The sequence below is a fragment of the Parus major genome, unplaced genomic scaffold (assembly GCF_001522545.3).
Source record: "Parus major isolate Abel unplaced genomic scaffold, Parus_major1.1 Scaffold334, whole genome shotgun sequence".
Lineage (NCBI taxonomy): Eukaryota > Metazoa > Chordata > Aves > Passeriformes > Paridae > Parus > Parus major.
The window spans coordinates 41,316-63,229 of NW_015379281.1; the positions used below are offsets into that span (position 1 = coordinate 41,316).

At 42.3% G+C, this 21,914-nt stretch overlaps 1 long non-coding RNA gene across 1 annotated transcript; it reads left to right on the top strand.

The window, feature by feature from the left end:
• Positions 1–2,280: 2,280 nt before the first annotated feature.
• On the top strand, positions 2,281–8,326 carry LOC109022390. Its single transcript, XR_002001271.1, has 2 exons — positions 2,281–2,599; positions 6,897–8,326. It is a non-coding gene; the product is annotated as an uncharacterized LOC109022390 (long non-coding RNA).
• Positions 8,327–21,914: the final 13,588 nt, after the last annotated feature.

Here is a 21,914-nt window from a genome sequence, read left to right on the forward strand (position 1 = left end):
GTTTTCCAGGAAGGCTCACAGAAACAGATGAAGAGGACTTCTACCTTTGAATACCTTATCCTTAAAATAGCATCCCTGGACTCACTGACCTATGCACACCTCAGAGTAGTGTGGAACAGGAAGAGCGAACTCTAAAACTCCATAGATTGGCAGAAGGAGACTTCTGATTCTCTACAAAGACTGAAGAAAAGACTCTAGCAAAAATTGAGACTGGTTTTTTTTTTGACCACCAAAGTTCGAATATTTATTTTGGATCTATATTATCATGTGTACAAAGAAATGGTCAAGTAGTGAAAGATAAAAGAGTTTTCTAGAAGTTTATTCTGGTGTTCTTATTCTTGTAGTTTGTTAATAAACTGTCTTTATTCCTTTTAAGTTTTAAGCCTGTTTTGCTCTTATTCTAATCCATATCTCACAACAAGAAATAAGTAATTTTTTTAGTTACTGGTTTAAAACCACGACAGATGGTTAGGTGGTTCAAGGTGTAAACAGTTTTGGCTACTCTGTGGGGTCTCACCCCACATTCTCCCTTTTTGTTTTTCTAAAATATGTTTTAGAGTGCCATGGGCAGGTTCAAGAATGGCTTGCCCTGTTGGCGAATGGGGGATACCTGTGTGGTGTTTTATGCCCCATAGTTGAAGGAATTGTCTAGTGTTGTGTGCAATGTGAGCAGGGCCATTATCTGTTTTTATTGTGTGTGGGATACCCAAAGTGGCAAAGGCTGATCACCAATGTGCAATGGTATCACAGCTCTTTTCTGCAAAATGTACAGTAGCCCATATAGCTGAAAAAAATGTGGCAATTGACACATGCACATATTTTAGTTTTCCAAATTCTGGAATGTGAGTCACCTCTGTTTGCTAAATCTGTAAGGCTCGTAGGCCATGGGGTTTAACTCCCAACTGTGGTGATGTTGTGTGACTTTGGCAATTGGAGCAGGAGTTGACTATCTTGCGAGCCTCCAAGTTCAATAACATAAATTATCTCTGCAGGGCCTCACACTGACTCAGGCCAGAATTTTCTGGCTAGCTCAAATGTAGGTTTTCTTATCTCTCTGGCCTGGGGCCAGGAGGGATCTTGGCCAGAACTGTTGTCTGGGTTTGGATCAGAATTTGAACATGCCAGTTCACTTTGAGCACAAGTCTATCGACCGAGTAAAGAAGCCAAAGCGGGGACTCTCCTGGGTTATATTTCACAGTTTATTCTTGTAAAGGGAATGTCAGGAAGAGACAAAGGGCTTGGGGGTCTGGGCTGCTTCTTTTAACAGGACTTTTCTGGAGGGTGGGAGTTTTGGAAAGAACCAATTATTATTCACAGCCAGCTAACTTACAAGCTTTCTACAAATCAGGGTTAGACAAGATAAGATAAGAAGTAATAGACATAGACTTCTTCAAATGCCAGACAATAGGGAGTAAAGCTACGGGGGTGTAGGAGAGAGCTCACAGGGTGGACTTGGGAATGCGGGGGGAGAGAAGGGAAATGGGGAGGGTGCTTGCCTAACCTCTTATAGAGAGAACACAGGGAACTGGAAGTGCACGGGCACAAACAGCTGCAACACTGCACTATACTCGGGAAACCAAAAGGCTGAGTCTCCTGCGTGTTCCCGGGTCGGGGCCGGAGAAACGCAGAGTGGCCTTGACTGCTGGAAATAACACTGGTGCTTTCTGTCTGCCCCCTTGGGCCCCCCACTGCATCCATGTGGTGGGGCAGAGGGCTGGAGGGGGTCGACATGCCTCTGGCAGCAGCAGGGACTCAAACAAAAAGGTCAGGAGAGGGGAAAACCCCAGCAAAAACTGTAAACTGGGTCCCAGGCAGGGAGTGGGGGAGGCAGAGAGAAAAAACTTCAACTGCTGGCACTCTCCACGGGGGTGGGGGGGGAAGTGGGAACTCCCAAAGCTGACAGCCACAACAGCATGCCTTGATGGAAAAAAGCATGCAAAGAATTTTAAGAGGAATGATGGGTTTGTCTTTACAAACAAGCTATGGGTCTGCTGATAAGATGCAGCTATCAGTGACAGACAACAGAAACAATGGGATAGATTCCACTGAAAGATCAAAGAGGCACTGAAAGAGCACCATCAATTCCACAAGAGTTAAGAATTAAGAAGGGATTATGCATTGGGTGTGGGGGGGGAAGGTATCCCAGGTATCAGGCGTTCCAGGAAGTCTGTACCTCTCAAATACCTCAGCCTATGGGGAAAGAGAGAAGGGACAAGCAGCCGGGAATTAGGATAAAAAGGAGGCTGCGCCCTCCAAAAATTTGAGAGACCCCAGGGGAATGCCCCATGGTCTTTCCCTTTATTCAAATAAAGTAAAAGGGCTCCTCTGTCTCCTTTTTGGACATAAACCTCTTGTGTTTATGGATTACTCTTCCTGACAATTTTTGGGGGCTAGTCTGGGTTATTTCCACCATCTGGGGGGGCGGGCAGCGAGCGGAGCTGAAGGTGCGCCTCGCCCAGTTTTGGTGATCAGCTCCCCTTGGTGGCCGCTGGCACCGGGCTATCGATTGGGTTCCCGAGACTGTCCAGGAGACAGATGAGTGGCGGACCAGGGGGGTCCATGAAGAGTCCACAGGGAAGGACCAGTGAAAATTTCACCGGTGAGTAAAATGGGATCTTCGGGGAGCAAGCCTGGGAAGACACCCATGGAGGGTAGCACAGGTAAAATAAGGCACCCATGGAGGGTTGCAAGGGTACAGCTGGGAAGGGGTCTCAGCAAAAGGGATGACAATCCCATAATACCCCCGGAGAGTCCCTTGGGGAGAATGCTGAGATCTTGGGACAGATTATGTATTCACACAGAGGTAACTATGGAGATGATGGTAAAATATTGTTATTATGTATGGCCAGAGTATACGTTGCCAAATGGACTTCTATGGCCACCTTAGAAAACAGAATTTATTTGTGTTGAGTTCTGTGAAGCTATCTAGAGGAGAATTGGAAAAGGTGGATTGAAAGGGAATGTGGATTGATATGGTTTAAACAAACAACAAGAGAAATCTATGTTAAGAAAAAAAAAGGAGAAGAGGAAAAAGGGGGGAAGAAGAAAACAGTGAAGATTAAAATGTTTTTCAGAACTTCCCCCGTCTTGTCCTCCAGTGTTACCAGCTGACCCAGGGCCAGCTGCAGGTCCCTGTATCCTCACCTTCCAGAGCAAAGGGATCAGGGAAATGCTGTTCCTACAGCTCCACCTGAGAATAACAGTGGTGTAGGGGGAGGGGAGCAGCATATCATATCACCCCCTAGAACTAGAAGGGATCTTGAGAATCCACACCCGGGGCAGTATATATATATATATACACCCAGGGGAGCAATAAGGGGAATCAAGAAAGAGTCTTTGACAACAGGGGATGGATGGATTGTGTTGGTGTGCTGGAACAGAATTGGTTAATGCGGAATGTGGAGAGAGATGTTGAAGCAGAGACCAGGAGTGGAGGAGCGGGACCAGGAGCACTGGCTGGGGGCCTGTGAGGCTGCTGGGACTCAGCACTGAGCAGTGCCTGACCCCACTGGCCCTGGGCAGGGGCAGCAGCAGCTGCAGGCCCTTTGAGGCTGCAGGACGCCCTGGCTGCCTGTGGTGCTGCTGGCAGTGCCCGCTGGGAGCACTGGAGCGAGGAAGAGCTGTTTGGACAATGTGGTAGGACAGAGACTGGCTCTGGTAAATGGTGTGTGGTAAACAGAGTGAGCATAATGGGGAAAGGTGAAGGTTATGGCCATTTTCAGGCCAAAAAGGGAAAACCCACAAAGTCCAAGGGGTCCCCTGGGACAGAGGGGATGGGATCGGCCACAAGGAAGTGGCAGAAGCTTTCTCTCCCCAGCAGGGGAGACCCAACCCAAACAGCAGTTGGGAAAGAATCAGTGTGTTGTCTGCAGGGCATAGGACACTGAAAACAGCAATGACTGCAAAAAAGCCAAAACCAGCTGGATTGTCGAGAAGGTCCAGAAGATAAGGGAAATGGATTGTTAAGAGTGTCAAAAGCTCTCATTATATCCACCAACCTAGAGCCATTGTCAACTTTTAAAGTGGATCTAGATCAAGGAGAGGTGTGTGTCTTAGTAAAAACAAAGACCTCTCGATTCACCTTAATTTTTATCCCCGAGGGGGAAAATTGTCAAAAGAATTTTTTTGATCGTTCAAAGGAGTTGTGAGAATTGTGGTTTCTTCTGTGGGCTCAGAAGTTTGAACACATCTTTCTCTGAAAGAATTGTAAAAATTGTAGTAAATTAATTTGAGAATTTACTTCATGTGTCTACATGAGGTTTTGTGTAGAATGACTCCAGTTTGGAGGAGACCACACCCCTCTGATTTTTGTATGTTTTGTTGTAAAAAGACAGAATTGGCAAGTTTCAATTATGAAGCCAATGCTGCAACTCATATCTTGTGAAGAACACCCCCACCAGTCTGTGGTTTTTTGTGGACCTAAAGCAAATTCTGTAACTGTGACCTTGTGAAAATAGTGTCCTATGGAAGGCCTGGGTATTTGTCATGCACTTGCTCTGTGGAAGTTATAGGAAAACTTTAAAGGAAAGTATTTTGTTTTCTTTCCTTAATAAAAGTTTTAAATGTTAAAGGTTATAAAATGTTATAAATATTAGAGTTTCCTTAATGGAAGTTAATTTGTTAATCAGCTCCCTACGCCTAGGATGGACTTGATGCAAAAATTGAGATGAGGAGTGGTTAGTTACTAAAAAAATATGAAGAAATGTGATATGATTAGCTTGAAGCAGTGGCATTACTTGCTGCTAAACTAAATTGTTTAAACTAAAATGTTTATACAAAGTCACCTGTTTTGCTTGGGCAAACTTCACAGAAGAAAAATGTTAGGAGAGTATGCTCCACCCTCAAGGGTTAAGTTGTTGCAGTATGTGGATGATTTGCTTTTATCAGGGGAACAGGAGGAGATGGTTGAAAGAGCTACTGTGAAATTGCTTAAGTTTCTTGCCAAAAAAAAAGGACTTAGAGTATCCGAAAAGAAAGCACAACTGGTAGAGAAAAAGGTCAAATATTTGGGACATATTTTAACTGGAGGGTTACGTTGTATGGATCCAGAAAGAATACAAGGAATTCTACAAGTACCATTACCCCAAACAAAAAGGGAGTTAGGAGAGTTTTTGAGGTTGGTGAGATACTGCCGAGTATGGATAGAAGACTTTTCTGTTGTGGCCAGACCTTTATATGGCTTTTTAACACAAGACAGTCCTAATGTTGTGGTATAGACACCAGAAGGAGAGCAAAGCTTTAAAAAAAAAAAAAAAAAATTGGTTCAAGAGCATGGGGGAAAACAGAGACCTGTTGCCTATTTTTCAAAACTGTTAGACCCGGTGGCCAGAGGCTGGCCCCATTGTCTGCAGAACTGTGCAGCCACAGCTCTAATGGTGGCTGAGGCCCGAAAGCTGACAAGGGGGGGTTATCTGACTGTTAAAGTTTCACACCAGATTAAAGCTTTGTTAACTGAGAGAGCCTCTAAGTGGATGACCAGCTCTCAGTTATTGCAATATGAGTCTTTTTTATTAGAACAGGAGGATTTAGAATTTAAAAGCGGGGAAGGTTTTAACCCAGCCTCCTGTTTGAATGGCCCTGAAGAGGAGAGCCAAGGCAAATTCCATGACAGTATTCAAGTAATAGATCTGCAGACTAGAGCAAGGAATGATTTTCAAGATATTCCATGGCCTGAGGGGGAAAATGTGTTTATTGATGGGTCTTCAAGGGTGATAGAAGGAAGACTATTTACCAGATACTCTATTGTGAATGAGAAGCAACTAAAGAAAGAAGAGAGGTTACCACCCACATGGTCAGCTCAGACAGCAGAGCTGTATGTGCTTGTGAGAGCCTGTGAATTATACCAAGACAAGACAGTAAATGTTTTTACTGATTCTAAATATGCATATGAGGTGATACATGCATTTGAGAAACTGTGGGAAGAAAGAGGTTTATTAACCTGCAAAAGAAAGACATTGGCTCATGAGAATTTAATCTCCCGCCTATTGGAGGTGGTGAATTTGCCAAAAGAGGTAGCAATGATGCACATTAAAAGGCACCAGGCAAGGTGCTCAGAAGAGGCAATGAGAAGCAGACTGGCTGATGGAGAATCTCAAAAAGCTGCATTGTTGCCAGAGGTTTCTGGGATACTTCCCTTGCTCCCGGTAGCTGCCCCCTTGCCAGAAAGGTTGTCTTTTCCACTGGAGGACCTTGAGATAGTTGTGGAGAGTGGGGCAGAGGGAAAGGGAGGTGGTTAGTTTGCAGGGGATGGTGAGCAGTAGATGCTGAGAGCTATGGCCTTGCAGTTGTGGAAGCAGCTTCATGGGGGAAGTGCCGAGGCTCCCGAGGGATGACAGAGGCCTTCCTCAAGACGTGTGCTGCTGTGAGTCTTTTTGCTTTGGCAAAGCAAGCTTTTAGGGTTTGTTTGATTTGTGCTAAAACAAATAACAGAGTTACAAAGAAACTTGCCTGAGGGAGAAGGCTTTGGTAGGTACCCTCCCTTCCAGAGATACCAAGTAGGTTTCACTGGAATGCCCCTGGTGGCAAGATATAAATATCTTTTATTAATAGTATGTCAGTTATAAGTAACCAGAAGTGCTCCCAGGCGTTTCCGCAACTTCAGGGTCAGTTATTAAAGTCTTTTTTGGAACAAGATCAGGCTGAGTTGAAAAGATGAATGGGGAAATAAAGAAACACCTTCTAAAACTAGTGATAAAAACTGATATGCCATGGGTGCAGGTCTTGACACTGACTTTGGCAAGAAAGCCAGACCCCAGAGAAGTATTCAGCTATCCCCTTCGAACTGATGTTTGGAATTCCTTATCCTTGTAATTCTCGGCCTGGGGCAGGAGTAAAGTGATGTATATTTAGAACAATTTGTGGCCTGCATACTGTCTCTTATGAAATCTCTTCAACAGGAAACTCAGCTGGCACAGACCCTGCCTTTGGACAAGTGAGAACCAAGAGACTGAGTCCTAATTAAAGAGTGGAAAAAAGCACCACTGATGGCAAAGTGGCGTGGACATTTCCAAGTGTTGCTAATCACAGAAACAGCCGTCAAGACAGCTGAACACAGGTGGACCCATCACACTCAGGTCAAGGTCTCTAAAGCTCCAGAGATTTGGACATCTCAGATGGAGGAGAAGGATGGGAAGCCACGACTGACACTCTGCAGGAGTGAACTGGAACATCAGCCGTGTGTCGACATTAGGGGAAGCCCTGAGTGCCTACCCACAGACTGACTGCTGAAATAGTCTGTATGGGCATCCCTACTCTCAGATCTCCAGACACTGGGGGGCAATCCATGCTGTCATTGCTTTCTTTATGTTAAGCCGTTTCTGTGCCTTCACTCGCCACAGGTGGTGTAGAAGACAACGTGAAAGTGAAAATTAGGTTAAGAAATTAGATTATTACACTATTAGAATGTTTCTCTTAATAATTTTACCTTTATATTTTCAGTTAAGTTAGTGTCTAACGTGGGAAAATAATTTTTTAACCTTAAGAGAAGAAGTAGAAAAACCTTTAACCTTAGAAATTGTTGGGTCTGCAGAGGGCCACGGAGATCTGAAAACTGGCCATGGGTGGCCAGCCCAGTCGAGCCTAAATGGTGAGTTAGCACCTTGTGTGAAGTCCATAATGGAACAGGATTTTGGGACAAAGAACAAAGTCCATGGCAGCTTCATTCTTCTGAAAGAGGCATATATTGTCTAATAGAACAGAAAGCACATATGTAGAAAAGAACGTTTGTGACTGGACTTTATCTTTGAGTTTAGATTCTTGGACCCCCAACTGCCCTCCTTATGACTGTTCCAGATATCGAGGCAGATGAAATCAAATGCATATTAAGCTCACTAATGGTAGCTGGGTAAGGTGTTCCTTCCTTAATTACAAAAAAAAAAGATTTTGAAGGCTGCAAAGCAGTGGGGAAGGATAAGTTTTTTGACCCCTTATTTTTAAGTTGCCCCCGGGATAATTCCACAAGTAAGACACAGGTAGTCCAAGACTATCAGTGTAAAAATAGCAACACCTGAGTAGAACTCGAACCCCTTTTCAGTAGGTTCTGGTCCCGATCTAATAGAACAGATCTGGGATGTAATTGCAAGTGGAAAAATAAGAAAGTTAGCTCATGTATCAGTGCAAAGGTAGAAAGGATAGGAATAAGACATGTTTTCATAGTTACCTGGTGGCCTATGAGTTAAACAGATGCTTTTTTTCCTCTTATGTGTTGTAACAACTCTAATCTTTTTACTATGCATGATCCCTTGCTTAATACAACTCATTCAACATGTGATCAAAAGAATGTAGGTAGTAGCCGTGCCTACTGACCCAGAAATGGCTACAAAAGGGCCGAGAGTGATGCCACTGCAAATAATTTAAAGGCCAAAAAGGACCCAAGGAAAAGAAATTAAGTCAATGGTAACTAAAGTTTGTAAAGACAATTATTAACAAAAATTAAAAGAGGAGGGATTGAGAGGAATGACCGGTTTTCTTTACAAACAAGCTGTGGGTCTGCTGATAAGATGCAGCTATCAGTGACAGACAACAGAAACAATGGGATAGATTCCACTGAAAGATCAAAGAGGCACTGAAAGAACACTATGAATTCCATAAAAGTTAAGAATTAAGAAGGGATTATGCATTGGTTGGGGCAGGGGGGGAAGGTATCCCAGGTATCAGGCGTTCCAGGAAGTCTGTACCTCTCAAATACCTCAGCCTATGGGGAAAGAGAGAAGGGACAAGCAGCCGGGAATTAGGATAAAAAGGAGGCTGCGCCCTCCAAAAATTTGAGAGACCCCAGGGGAATGCCCCATGGCCTCTCCCTTTATTTGAATAAAGTAAAAGGACTCCTCTGTCTCCTTTTTGGACATAAACCTCTGGTGTTTGTGGATTAATTTTCCTGACACTTTGCTTGTGGACGCATGTCCAGTTCTGGTGCTGTCCAAGCAGGGCTTGCTAGACAATCTGTTCGGGCATTGCCCTCTGCAATTAAGCCTGGTAGATTTGTGTGACTTCTAACATGTAAAATACAGTAGGGACATTCTCTGGCCTGGATGTTATGCCACATACCTTTTAATATGCTGAATAATCATGCATTTTTAATCTCCTTGAGCAGGGCTCAGTCCAGTCTTTGTGTTATATTCACAACACAGGCTGAGTCAGTGAAAAATATTTAGAGCAGTGTCTGGAAAACACTGAAAGGTCATAGCTACTGCACATAGCTCAACATCCTAAGGTGAGCCATTTTCAAAACCTTCCAGTTCCATGTCACAACAGATTTTCTCATTTTCCCAGACCCGCTGGTAAATACAGTGATATCCTTTAGGGGTATACAACTGTTCAATGGTTTTAAGGATATTTCAGTTAGTCCCACTTAAGTGCAAAAATTTGTGACTTGGTAGGTGGTAGCTAATCTGTCCTGAGAAATTTTGTAAAGCACTTTGTAAAGATGTGCTGTTGGCATAGCACCATTTGAATTCTTCCTAAGTCACAGGTATAATTTTGGACGGATTCTTTGCAGCCAATTGTAAACATCATTGATGGCATTTAATTAGTTGACCGATCAACTCAGAGATGGTAGGTGCCATATTTTTAGGTTGATGGGGTAGAAACACCCACTCTGAGACATGCAAAGGGTCAGACCACATGTGTATCCCATTGCCCTATAATAGCTGTAGGATGGAAATGAATGATGAAAATAAACACAATAGTATATATTTCAGGGTATATCCAGTGAACTTGTTTTTTTGTGACAGCCTGCTCTACTATTTCAAGAGCAGCTTTTGCTTCTGGTGTTAAATTTTTGGAGCATTCAGATTGGGATCACTTTTTAGAATATGAAATAAGGATGCCAATTGTGATGTAGTCAATCCTAGATACAGTCTGTGTTGATGTATGTTCATTCAGTTCTGTTAAAGTTGTTGGTGTTTTGTCTGTTTGGTATGTTCCTGGTTTCCCCCCATTTACTGCTTTGGTTGGTTCCAGTTGTCTGTGAACCCCTCCCAGTTTTCTTGAATGTTCCTGGTCAATCACCTCTACCCTGCCCCATCTCCCCATCCATCATTGTAAACCCCACCTCTCCTTCCAGCTCCTTCTATGTATATCATCCCTTCCTCGACACATTATTGGTTGTTCCCGCCTTCTTTGTATCCCCATTGGTTCCTGATATTGTAACCTCCTCCCCTTACCTCTCCCTCTGCGAGCTGCCATTGGACCCTGGACTGTACCCACCCCTGAGATAAAACCCTGTGCACAGAGGTGCTCGGGGCTCTCTTTGGTCCTGATTTCTCCCAGCCCAGACCCTTGTGTTCCTCCCCTCTTCTAAATAAACCTGTTCCTGGGAATTACAGCTGAGTAAGTCTCCTCCATCCTTTTACCATCACCCACGACGCCTGAGTTGGCAGAGCTCCGTGGGATTTGGCGCTCTGAAGGTTCTGCAGTGGGTTCACCTTTCCCCTGCAGTTCCCCACTCCTGGTGACTGCCTGTGCCAGAGTGGCACCATAGAGCTAGCCCAGAGCTCCAGTGCGGCCAGGAGCAGCATCAGGTCTGATCCAATTTTAATAACCAAAAGATTTTGCACCTTGTTTAATTTGAATTTCTGTTGAGAGTCAAATTGTTTGTGGTTGTACAGTCTGATCTATGATTTCGAATCCAAGATATTTCTAGGGTGATTGCTGTTGCACTTTTTCTGGTGCCACTTGCAGCCCAAATGTTTTTAATGCTTGCATCAGGCTAGGTTAGATTAATGAAAGATGTTTTTTGGTTGGAGTTGCTATTAAACTATCATCCATATAATGGTAGCAGTATGCCCCTGGAAATTGTTCTCTGATTGATGATAATGCCTGAGCAACATATCACTGACAAATTGTGGGGCTGTTTTTCATTCCTTGTGGCAGAACATTCTATTGATAGTGCTCCACTGCTATAGCGTCATTAATGGATGGCACAGTAAAAGCAAACTTTGGGGTATCATCTGAATGGAGAGGAACAGTAAAGAAACAATCCTTTAGATAGACAATCAGAATGTCCAATTGACAGGAATCATTGTAGGGGATGGCATGCCTGGTTGTAGAGCTCCCGTGCTTTCCATGACCACATGAACCAGTTGCTCTTGTACAAAAGTTTTGAGGGTGTGTAGTTTCTCCTTTTCTAGGGACCACTGTGGTACCCACCCAGGCTGAGTGGTGAGCCATTTCAGAGCTTGTGTGGGACATTTCATGCCCTTTAAAACAGTGGCCCCCATCAAAAATCTGTTCCTACCCAGACTCCCCATGCAGAAAGAATATCCCTCCCCCACAGGTTGAGTCGTGCTGCAGTAATGTATGGTTGGATGGTCGCTGTTTGACCTTTGGGATTTTTGACCAACACACATTTGCTGCTCAAGCAGCTCTGTCTGGTCTCCCCAAGTCCAGCAACAGCAGCTCCTACAGCTGTGGTGGACCATGATAATGGCCAGGTGTGGGCAGAGGTGATGGTGACATCTGCCCCTGTGTCAGCCATCCTGCTGACCCTTATTTACGAGGGCCTCACCTGAGGCATTGTAACAGTGCATACCATATTTGGTCTTTGATCACTTATGACCTGAGTCCAGCACACCTGGTGGTCTCTAGTGGATCCAGAGCCTCGGTTTCCTCGCTCTCTAGGCTCTGTTTTGGGGACAAGAGACTTAAAAGGGATGAGTTGGGCGATTTGTGTTTTCACAGGGATTGTCACAGGTGGAATAGGCATTGCAACCAAAGCATGTATCTGCCCGGTGAAATCTGCATTAATAATGTCAGGGTGCACAAAAATACCTTGTAGAGTAGCATTGGATCTTCTGATCAACAGTGCACTCAGTCATCTCCTGATGGGCCAGTGGGCCTTGAGAGGGACCTTGTATACCTTTAAAATGCTTGTGGTTAAGATGGATGTGGAAACATTCATTCCAGTTGCTCCTCTGGTCCTTCATGTGAGCTGGTTGCATAGGCACTGACAGGAGTGTGGGAAGATGCTTGTATCATTGTGCACCTCCCCTTTGAGCTGGGTCTTCTGTTTCTCTGGTCCTTAAAGGAAGGTCTGCTAGTATAAAGTTTGCATTTGCATTGTCTGGCCATATGACCAAGTTTCCCACACCAGCTACAGTGTATGTTGGCATTTCCCTGTTCTTGAAATGTCCCTATCTTGCAGGGGCAGTTTGCTCTTAAGTGGCCTTGTTGTCCCCATTGGTAGCACTGCAATGTCAATTTTACTGCAGCAATAATGTAATTTTCTAACAAGGATGCATTATGGGGTTCAGATCCCACCTTGACACAGGCATTTATCATTTCATCCAAGATGGGTTCTTATTTGGCAACAGTTGTATGACCCTTCGACAGTCCTCATTAGCATTGTCCTTGGCCAATTGCAAAATTAATTGGTTTCTGACCTTAATGTTGATAATTTTTTCCCCATTGCATCTTTCAGTCTTTCTATGAACTGTAGATATGGCTTGTTAATTCCCTGCCTGATCTTTGAGTAGGTCTGGGTTGGATTTGCCATGTTCATTACCTTAAACAATGCTTGCATCCCCAAATCCTTTATTTGTGCCAGCACTAGTGGATCTAGCCTGGCTTAGAGTTGAGGGCAAGGTAATGGTGGTATTCCTAAAAGCTGAGAGAACCCTACCTCATAACGTGGGTCTTCTCAGGGGACCTTTAGGTTTCTTTGTTCCTGTTTCTCTGCATAGCGTCACCATGCTGACTCAGAGTGGTCTCTATATTGGACTGTTGTAAAGCTTAGTTTGGCAAGCTGTTTAATATCAAAGGGAGTAACCTCCTTTGTTGTTAAAAACCACAGCATATTGGCAAGAACAGGTGAGCCCAGGCCATACTTGGCTACAAGCTGATGCAGTTCTGAAGAAACTGGCCACTGAAAAGGTGTGTAATTATCTGGTGTTTTTCCACTATTTATATTACTGAGTATGCTTCAATTGTGCCATACTCAGGTTCCTGACTTCCCAATAATGGCACATCAATCACTTCTGCAGCTTCATAATCCCCATTTGCTATCTCTGCTAGCTTTACCTGGTGACAAATGTTGACTGGATCAGGCATGGCTGTTGGTATTGTATTGATGGTGGCTTTGTCTTGGGGGTCTGCAGAAAAAAGGTGGCTCTGGCTTTTGGTGCCCCTAACTGGTGGGTGTTCCACAGGTGACTCCAGCCCCAGTAGCAGTGGTATGTGCACCGTGGTGGGAGCAGCAACTTTTGGACCCTGTGGTCTGCTGCTGCTTCCAGGTATGATGTTCACTGGGTATCCAGGCACCTGTGGTGATGTATTTCCAGGATCTGCCCACAAATTGGCTCTGGTGCTAGGCACAGCTGTTCCATTGTTAGATTCCACTCCAGGGTGGCTGGGCTCAGCTGGGGTGGGTCCTGCTGTCTGTACCTTCTGGCAACAAGGCAGTCTGTAGTGGCCCCAGGGTGCTCTACAGGTGAGGTGTCTCAGCATGACATGGCGGTTTGGTCCCACGCAGCCACAGGGCACTCCACAGGTGAGGTGTCCTGGCATGGCATGGCAGCTTGGTCTCATGGCCATTTTGCTCCCCTGAGTGCCTGGAGCAGTGGCCATGCCTTCTGCCAGTTCTCCAAATGCCTGATTCTCTTCACCCATCCCAGAAGGCATCTGTAGTGCCCCCTCCACCACCCTCACCTTCTGTTCTTTCTATAGCTGCCTTAGCAGGTCCATTATGAGTCTCCATGGCTTAATAATGTCGACAGCAGCCTTATTTCCAATGGACACTGCCTGAAGTATGAGCCTGCCAGCCTGGTCCCATGTTTTAAAATCTAAAGTGACCCCTTCAGTCACATGCAGTTTGTGGCTTTTGCACTTTAGCAGGGCAATTAGAGCCCGGTTGTCATACTTTATACCGTGTTTCTTTAGCAAAGGTGTCCACACCTGGAAATGTAGATCCCCATGCTCCCATCCCAGCAGCTTCTTCTTAACTCCTCAAAGAAAGAGGGGCTCAAGACCCAGATACATCTCTCCACGCTGTCTTCTGCAGCTCTATACACTGCAGGTAGCAGCTCTACACGCTGTCTTTGCCGGGGTTCTGTGGCTGTACATGCCACGGGTAGCAGCTCTGCACACTGCAGGCAGTTGTTCCTGCTGCCTTCCTGCCACCTTCCTGCCTCCTCCACACTACATGCGGCAGCGTGTTGAAATCACTTCAGTGTTCACCAGACATTGCAATGATGTGTCAGAGGCAGGACAGCAACAAACACACCCAAAGGTCATGCAGAAACAGCCAACTTTATTGAGACCTCTTCTGCTTACATAGATCAGAGGGCATGCATGGCCAATCCTCATTGGTCAAGCTAGTCACTATCTGGCCAACCAGCCAATATCAGCCCAAATTCCCAATAGTCTGAGTCTGCTCTCCATTGGGCCTTACTGGTCCAGTTACATAAGCAAGGTTATAACATTTCAGTTACAAAGTTGGGATTATTTATAACTGTGAGGCCTCCAGGACTGCTGTAGGCCACCACAAGATGTGATCAGTTGAACCAGAGTTTTAGGTAACAGTCATCCTACTGGTTCATTTACTACTTCCTTAATCATAGGTCACAAATGCATGAGAAAGATGCTTTCACCTAAGAACAGGTTTCTGAACATCATTACATACATCGCAAAGCAGTTTCTGCTATTGTCATGGGGTTTACATTCCAGACACACTGCTGAGTCTTGTTTAAATAAAAAAAAATTAAAAACATTTGCCTGACAATACAGCCTTCTTGTTTCCCACTTAATTTCTTCCTTTCCCATGAGCCAGCTGACCACTACTTCTGGTAGTTGCAACAGTAGTGAATATACAGACAGCACTCTACAAACAGAATACTTCTGAACATATCTGAATACAGTAATTGTTCAGGGCACAGATGACTTGGGTTGCAATTGTTCTTTTCTGTTTTGAATAATGCATGTGAATAAACATACCCTCTTCTTGATTGTCATTCCAAAGACTAATACCTGATGTTACCTGTTCCTCTGAGGAAGATGGTCAAAACGGAACATAAGCCTACACTAATTATACTATATTATTACACTATTATAGCTGTAGAAAGCCATTCTCACTGAAAGCTACACTGCTGCATAAATGAAATCCATGTGGAGTGTGAATGAAAACTTAAAAAAAACACTTTTTCATATTTACTAAAAATCTGAATTTACAATGCAACCAAAAAGTAATGTGCATATTATGCATGGAAAATATTCAAAACAAAGTCAGTTTAACCTTACTGTTGCTGAAGGACATGATGTATTGAGGGTTCCTCAGGTAATCGGATACACACACTGCTTCGTGAGGCTAAAGAATTTATTTTGGGGTTTTGTCAACCTTTATATCTTTTCTTTGATCAGGTCACCCGATTGGTAGAAGGAACAACATCTCTCTCATCCCATTGGTGGGATAAGAGAGAATACAGCAAGAACATCTGTTCAGTATTGTTTTGAGAAATACAGTCTATTTACAATAAAACAATCCTGGAGAGAAAACTGTTCCCAGGAACTTTTCCCCTGACAGGCTGAAACTCTCACAGGCTCAGAAGGCATGTCTACACCTTACTAGCTCCTACAATTTAATGCTGTTTCAAAAAGATAGGTATGACATATTTAAAATAAATAATACTTTTTCCTGTAACTTTTGCTCATAATTCCCTGGTGAGGTCATTTTTAAAGGAAGCCTTTTTTGCTAGGAAAAATTGTCTGTATTTCCATAAGTGCATAACAGCCTGGTAATGAAAGAGTAAGCAAATAGATGTAACATCAAGAAATCTCAGGATATTATTTATAAAACAGACTGTTGTGCAATTATAAATACAGCAATTTCAGTTGTTACAGAGGTCAGAAATACCTGCACAATCATCAATTTAATGTTTAGCCAACCCAAGTCCTGCCACATTTTTCCTCATACAGACTGGCTTCTTAGAGAAGTAAATATTTTCTTAACATGTCTTCAAAGGGTTTTCTTAATTTATATCTTTCAAGCACAGGCTGTGTTATAAATATGGGGTATTAAAAATCCTGAATCCCAGCATAACACATGATTCTGATTAGAACGGTAGAATAGTGCAGTATTTTACTCAGATAAGGACAGTAGAACAGAACAATATAGCCTTGGAGAAATAGATGGTAACATGTATCAGGAGATACAAGCTGCCACATTTTATAGAAGTCTTACACAAATTTAAGCTATGTAGAGTGGCTGTGGCAGTATTTGGGGATAAATCTTCTCCTCTGTTGTCCAGAATCTATGTTATATATTACATGTTCTCCAGTGTCTGTCTGGTCCAGTTGCCTCACTAAATATCCTGACACTCCACATTGCCCCAGAAAATAAAATCTTAAAACTAGTTTTCTATAAATTAGGCAAAAGAATATATAAAAAAAAATTTAAAAAAATATAAAAAAAAAATTTAAATAAGAAGTCTGAATGAATTCACTTGTGTATGATCTCTCATTTAGAGGGCAAGGGCAGTAACACTACTCAAAACTTTTCCACTTGGCTTCTGCTGTCTTACAGTGGCCTTGAAAAGTGCAGGGGGAACAGAGTACATCATATTATTTTCTGTAGGGAAGGTTACAAACATGAGTTGTTGTGGGATAAAGCAGAGAAAATGTCAGATAGCTGGCACTCTAAATTTCCAAACAGCAGTCTGCTAATAGAACAAGGTTATATTTCCCTTCTCCGCAGGAGATAGAACCTCTGGACAACAAATCAGTATGATTTCACAGAAGCTATTTACTGTTTACATTATGCACTTAATTATACATTCTAAAACTACTGTTCATGCAATTACACATTTGTCATTGGTGCCCCTATCCTGTCCATGTGCTCTGCACGCACCCCTTGGGGCACAGGGTTGGTCACAGTCCAGGTGTTCCACCACCCTCTGTTATCTGGCTCCTGTTTTCCTGCTTTCCAGCCTCTTCTTTCTAATTTTTAGAACAGCTTATATCTCAGCAACCTTGAGAAATTCCAGAGGGTCTGATAATAAACTCTAAATACAGTTTGGTTGGAGCACATCATGGCCCAAGCTGTTCAGATGCATTACTACGCTTCTCTACCGTTCACATGTACCACATGTAATGCATGAATTAATATTAACTTTTCATGAAATACAAATAACTCATCATGCCCCAACCAGTTTTATACTAAACCTAACTAGAAATCAATAAAAAAAAAAAATCAGACAATGAATTCCACTTATTTTTTTAATATTTTCAAGCCTTTTCTTGTATACATAATCAGCATCTGCCTATTTGCTTGATAGCTGTTACGATAAAACAGATAATTCAGCTCGGCACTCCTATTCCAAAAGGAAATGTACAAGCATTTAATGAAATGGTCACAACAAGATCTGTGTTTAGTATGAATATTTTCCAATCATTTCTCTACTTGATATGTCAAATGAGTCAAAGGGAATTCCTGCTCAGTTCTTCCTGTTTGACTGTGCCCTTCTAACTTTGTGAAGGTTTTGCTCAAGCTGTACAGGAAAAACAAGTGTATTTCTTCACTCTTTGTGCACACTGGACTCATCTCTGTATTACAGTTAAACAGCCTTTCTCAAGCTATAGAAACCCAGATCACTAAGGCTGTAAAAGGCCTCCAAGATCATCAAATCCAATCTTCAAAAAAATACCACCCACTAAGCCACTATACTTACCCACTAAACCATATGTTTATGTTTGTATGTTTATGTACCACATCTATTTTTTTTTTTAGCAGTTCTACAGACGGTGACTCCACCATTTTCCTAGGGGGCTTGTTCCAATGCTTAACCAATGCTTCAAGTGAAGACATTTTTCCTAATTCCTTACTTCATAAGCAGCGTCTGCTTTTAGTCTTCCCTCCAAAGTAACTCTAGCCCATACAAACTAGTTACATCCCTCCCTGGTCAATTAATAACTAAGTTCAGGCTGACTTCCATCCCTGAAGCTTCAATAAAATCTCTCCTCTCTTGCCTAAGAAATTTGCAAATAGATTAAAACTACATTTAACGATAGCAACTAAAGAAGTACATTGTTATTTTAGTGTACACCACCCCACAACCCACCTACCTGCCCCACACTAGAGTCCAGTTTATTGTGCACTATAGAACCAATGCCAGACTTGACACTGCTGTCTCATTTTCCTCTTCCCTCTAGAGCAGGCAGAGATAGGAGCTCTCTTAGCAGAGAAATGAGGTTCAAATACCCAAACCAAATCCACACAGATGCTCCCCCTCAGCTACTACTCAATTGCAAAGTCAGTTAAAAATCCACAGGACCTGAATTTTCCATATTAACAGTCTTCATGCAGGTAAAATTCTGCTTAAAGTGTTTCCAAGAGCTACATAGGTCCTGACAGGGTCCATCAGAAAGTGACTGTGTTTCTAAATTCAGCTCTGGCCAAACCAGGCTCTCTGGAACACACTTCTTTTTCAGGACCCATATTTGCAACATGCTTCCAAATCAGAAAATGTATCTGGTGGAAGAGGGTCAGAGAAAGAAAAGACAGTGGGGATGTTCTGTCTTACCTTCTTGTCCCTCTTACTGCAAGCATTAAACCAGTGGCAGAATATATAGCAGAGGAGCTCAGTTCCATCCTTCCTCTTATTGAAGCTGCCACCTACCACAGGAAATGTTTAAACATCCAGATACAGGACAGACTGAGGTCAGAAAGGCAGTGGTTTCAATCTTTTCTACCAAAACTAAACCATTTCACACGGATGAAATAAATTACTAATAAATAATTACTGAGCCAAGAAAAGGAGAAAATGAATTCACAGACCACTGCACTAGGTATCAGATTCTTTGCAGAGAAACACAGCTTTCTATGCTGCTCTACTGACTCCTTAATTGAAAGAAAGTGTTGAACAGCGCAGATGAGGGGATGGATGCCTCCTTATCTCCCAGAAAACCACAGGGCCACTGGGCTTAGAGTCTTCCCAACTCTATTTGCTACACCAATTAATATTTAACCCTTCTTCACAAAGGGAATCAGGTTAAGGACACTGAAGCTATTTGTATCTATGATGCTTTATTGATGTTTCAGTGTATGTCCAAAAAATCTGTATGTTCTCATGTCCAAAAAAGCCAAAAAATTTCAAGCCAAAGTGAAACAAGCAAAACACCCCAGACAAACTGAATGAAAAATTTACATATCTGGCCACAGTGCAAATTAATAGATCATCTAGATATTTTTATTATCCCAAATTTAAGAAAGTTATCAGCAAGTCTGAAAAGTGATTAGGTGTTGATAATATTTTATATATTAGTAAAGGCCTGTCTGCACAAACCAGTCTTTGAAATAAGTCATGATATTGAAGGCTAAAGTCTTTGAAACCTTCCTGCAGAAGAGAGAGTAAAGCAAAACAACATCCTTGTGTACAGGAGAAAAAATGTAAACCTGTGTGTCTTAGCCAATAGTAACTTGCTTAGCCCACAGACGCTGTAGAACCCTATATAAGGTGTGCTAAAGATAGAAATAAACAGCATTCACTTTTACTTCTGTGAAGAGTTGTGAATAGCTGGCGGTCTCTCAATATTTGGCACTTCGAACGGGACCCTGAGGGCAGGAGGGCTTCGACAGGTCCACACACAGTGGGACGAGGCCTTGGACTGAGGTTGGTGGAGCAGATCTGAGTGCAGATAGATGCTGCCTTGGATTGGTACCAGATAGGCGACCCGCAGGAAAAGGAGGCAGGTCGCTGGGGGAGTCTGAAGGCGGAGGAGTAAGAGAAGGGTCGCAACCCTGCCCCTGCCGTGGTTGCATGACAAATGGATGTGGAGTCTGCGTCAGCTAAAAACTGCTTCTTAGCATTATCATTAAACAAAGCGAAGCAGTCAGGGAAAAGGACCTAGAAAAGCTCATTATATGGGCTAAAAACCATGGGCATTTAGGAGTGCCCCCACTGCTTTTTGCAGTTAAGACATGGACGGATTTAAGGGCTCTGATATGGGAAACGGCAATCACAGAAAAGAGCAAGGACACTCCGTATCTCAGTCCAACTTGGCAGATTGTAATTAATATCTTAAAAAACAGAAAAGCAAGATATGCTGAGGCTGTGAGCCCTGTAACTCTACCTGCATCACAGCAGCTGTCTTTACCTCCCACTGCTGGGCAAACATTCCTGTCTATGCTGCCCTTGGAGAGAGAGAGGGAGAGTCAGAGAAGAAAATAATGAGAAAAAATTCCACAGCAAACGCTGAAACAATGAACAGAATCTGTTCAGCAATAGCAGGATGTGATACGTCCTGAACTATTTGCTTCACTTTTGGACACACCGTTAACATTACAATCTTACTTAAGTTCCAATTTTACTGCCATGGAAGAAGAAAAGCCAGATTTAGATTCCACCCGAACCAGGGGGACATAGGGGAGCACTGAGGTGTGCGCAGAGAACAAAGGCACCCTGGGGGCAGAGGCAGTGCAAGAAAAAGTTCCAAGGCCACGCTGAACAATTACAGAAGCAGTTGAGCAGAAACAGGTGGCTCAGACAGCTTCAAAGAGAGACAAAATAGCCAGAAAATTGCAAACTATATGTCATCTAGTTTGAAATTCATCACTATAATTAGAAGTTGATAAGCTGCAATGCTCACCATTGTTACCATCTGGCCCCAAGAGACTTTTTGTGTAACATTGCCTGCTTTTGTAAAATTGTGCCCTTTTTCCTCTATCTGCAAACAATGAGAGAGAAATTGAGAGAAACAACTCCATTTGTTAAAGTTAACTTTGTGAGGTTTTTTTCTTTCTCTCCGTTTTTCCTCTCTGCGAGAGTATGTGGAGAATGTGAAGAAAGATAACAGCAGCAGAGAGCAGCAGCAACAGGCTGGGCGGTCCACCCCTCTGCTCCCTCTCTAAGAAAAAGCACCAGGATAGCACCCAGTTTGTTAAGCAGTCATGATTCATTGGTTTTTTTAAAACTGTTTTTATATACCCTTTTAGAGGTAATTTTGTGTTTTAACTAATTATGGGTATATGCAGTCGCAATTTTTAGAGTTTTACTAGAGAAATTATTGTGATTCTTTGAAAGTTTAAAAAAAGCCCCTTTTCAAAAAAAGGTCTTTAAGGTGAATATTAACAGAAGTTGTCTTGCAATAATTGGTTTTGAAACCCAAGGTTAAAATATGGTATGATTTACAGCTACTAAGAAAACCTTCCAATTAATGTTATCTACAAAAGAGATTTATGGTTTAAAAAATAATTAGTTAAGAGAACTTTACTGCACAAGACAAAGTTAAGTTAAAACATATATTACCTATTTGCTTGTTTTTTCCATAATTTTAATAAGGTAATTTCAATGTGAGTCCTTTTGTTATATAACACACATATAACTACATATATACCAATTTGGATTTTGGATTTCAGTTTAAAAATTGGACTTGATGTTCCTGAAAAGTGCTACAGAAGCTGAAAGGCAACTTGCCAAATCCTGTGTTGTTGTGATTTTTCTCTAGAAAAACTGCACTTTAAAATCCTAACCAACTTAAACATACACTAGGCAAATTCCTGTTATGAATAAGTATTTTTAGTAACATTTGCAGTTATTGTGAGTTATTTTCAAAGCTAGATGACATAGAATTGTGATGTATTTGTTACATTTTTATAATCTTTATACTGAATCCATGTTGCTGTTATATTGTGTTTAAAAGGTATATATCAAACTTTTAGTAGCCTTTTTGTAATAATAGAGTAAGATTAAGTTATGCTTTTATTTGCTATAGATTAAGTGTTAATAGAATTAAGAAAAGTCAAGTTTTATTATGTTTAAGCTTGAATGTTTTTAAGTTTTATAACTTTGATATTCTTTTAAAGTTAAGTTTTGTTATTTCCTTTTGTTGTAATTAATTTTTATTAAGTTTAAATATTGTTTAGTTTAAATTGTTTTATGTTTTATTGGAGACACTTGTCAAAACTACAAAGTATAGTTATTTTCCTA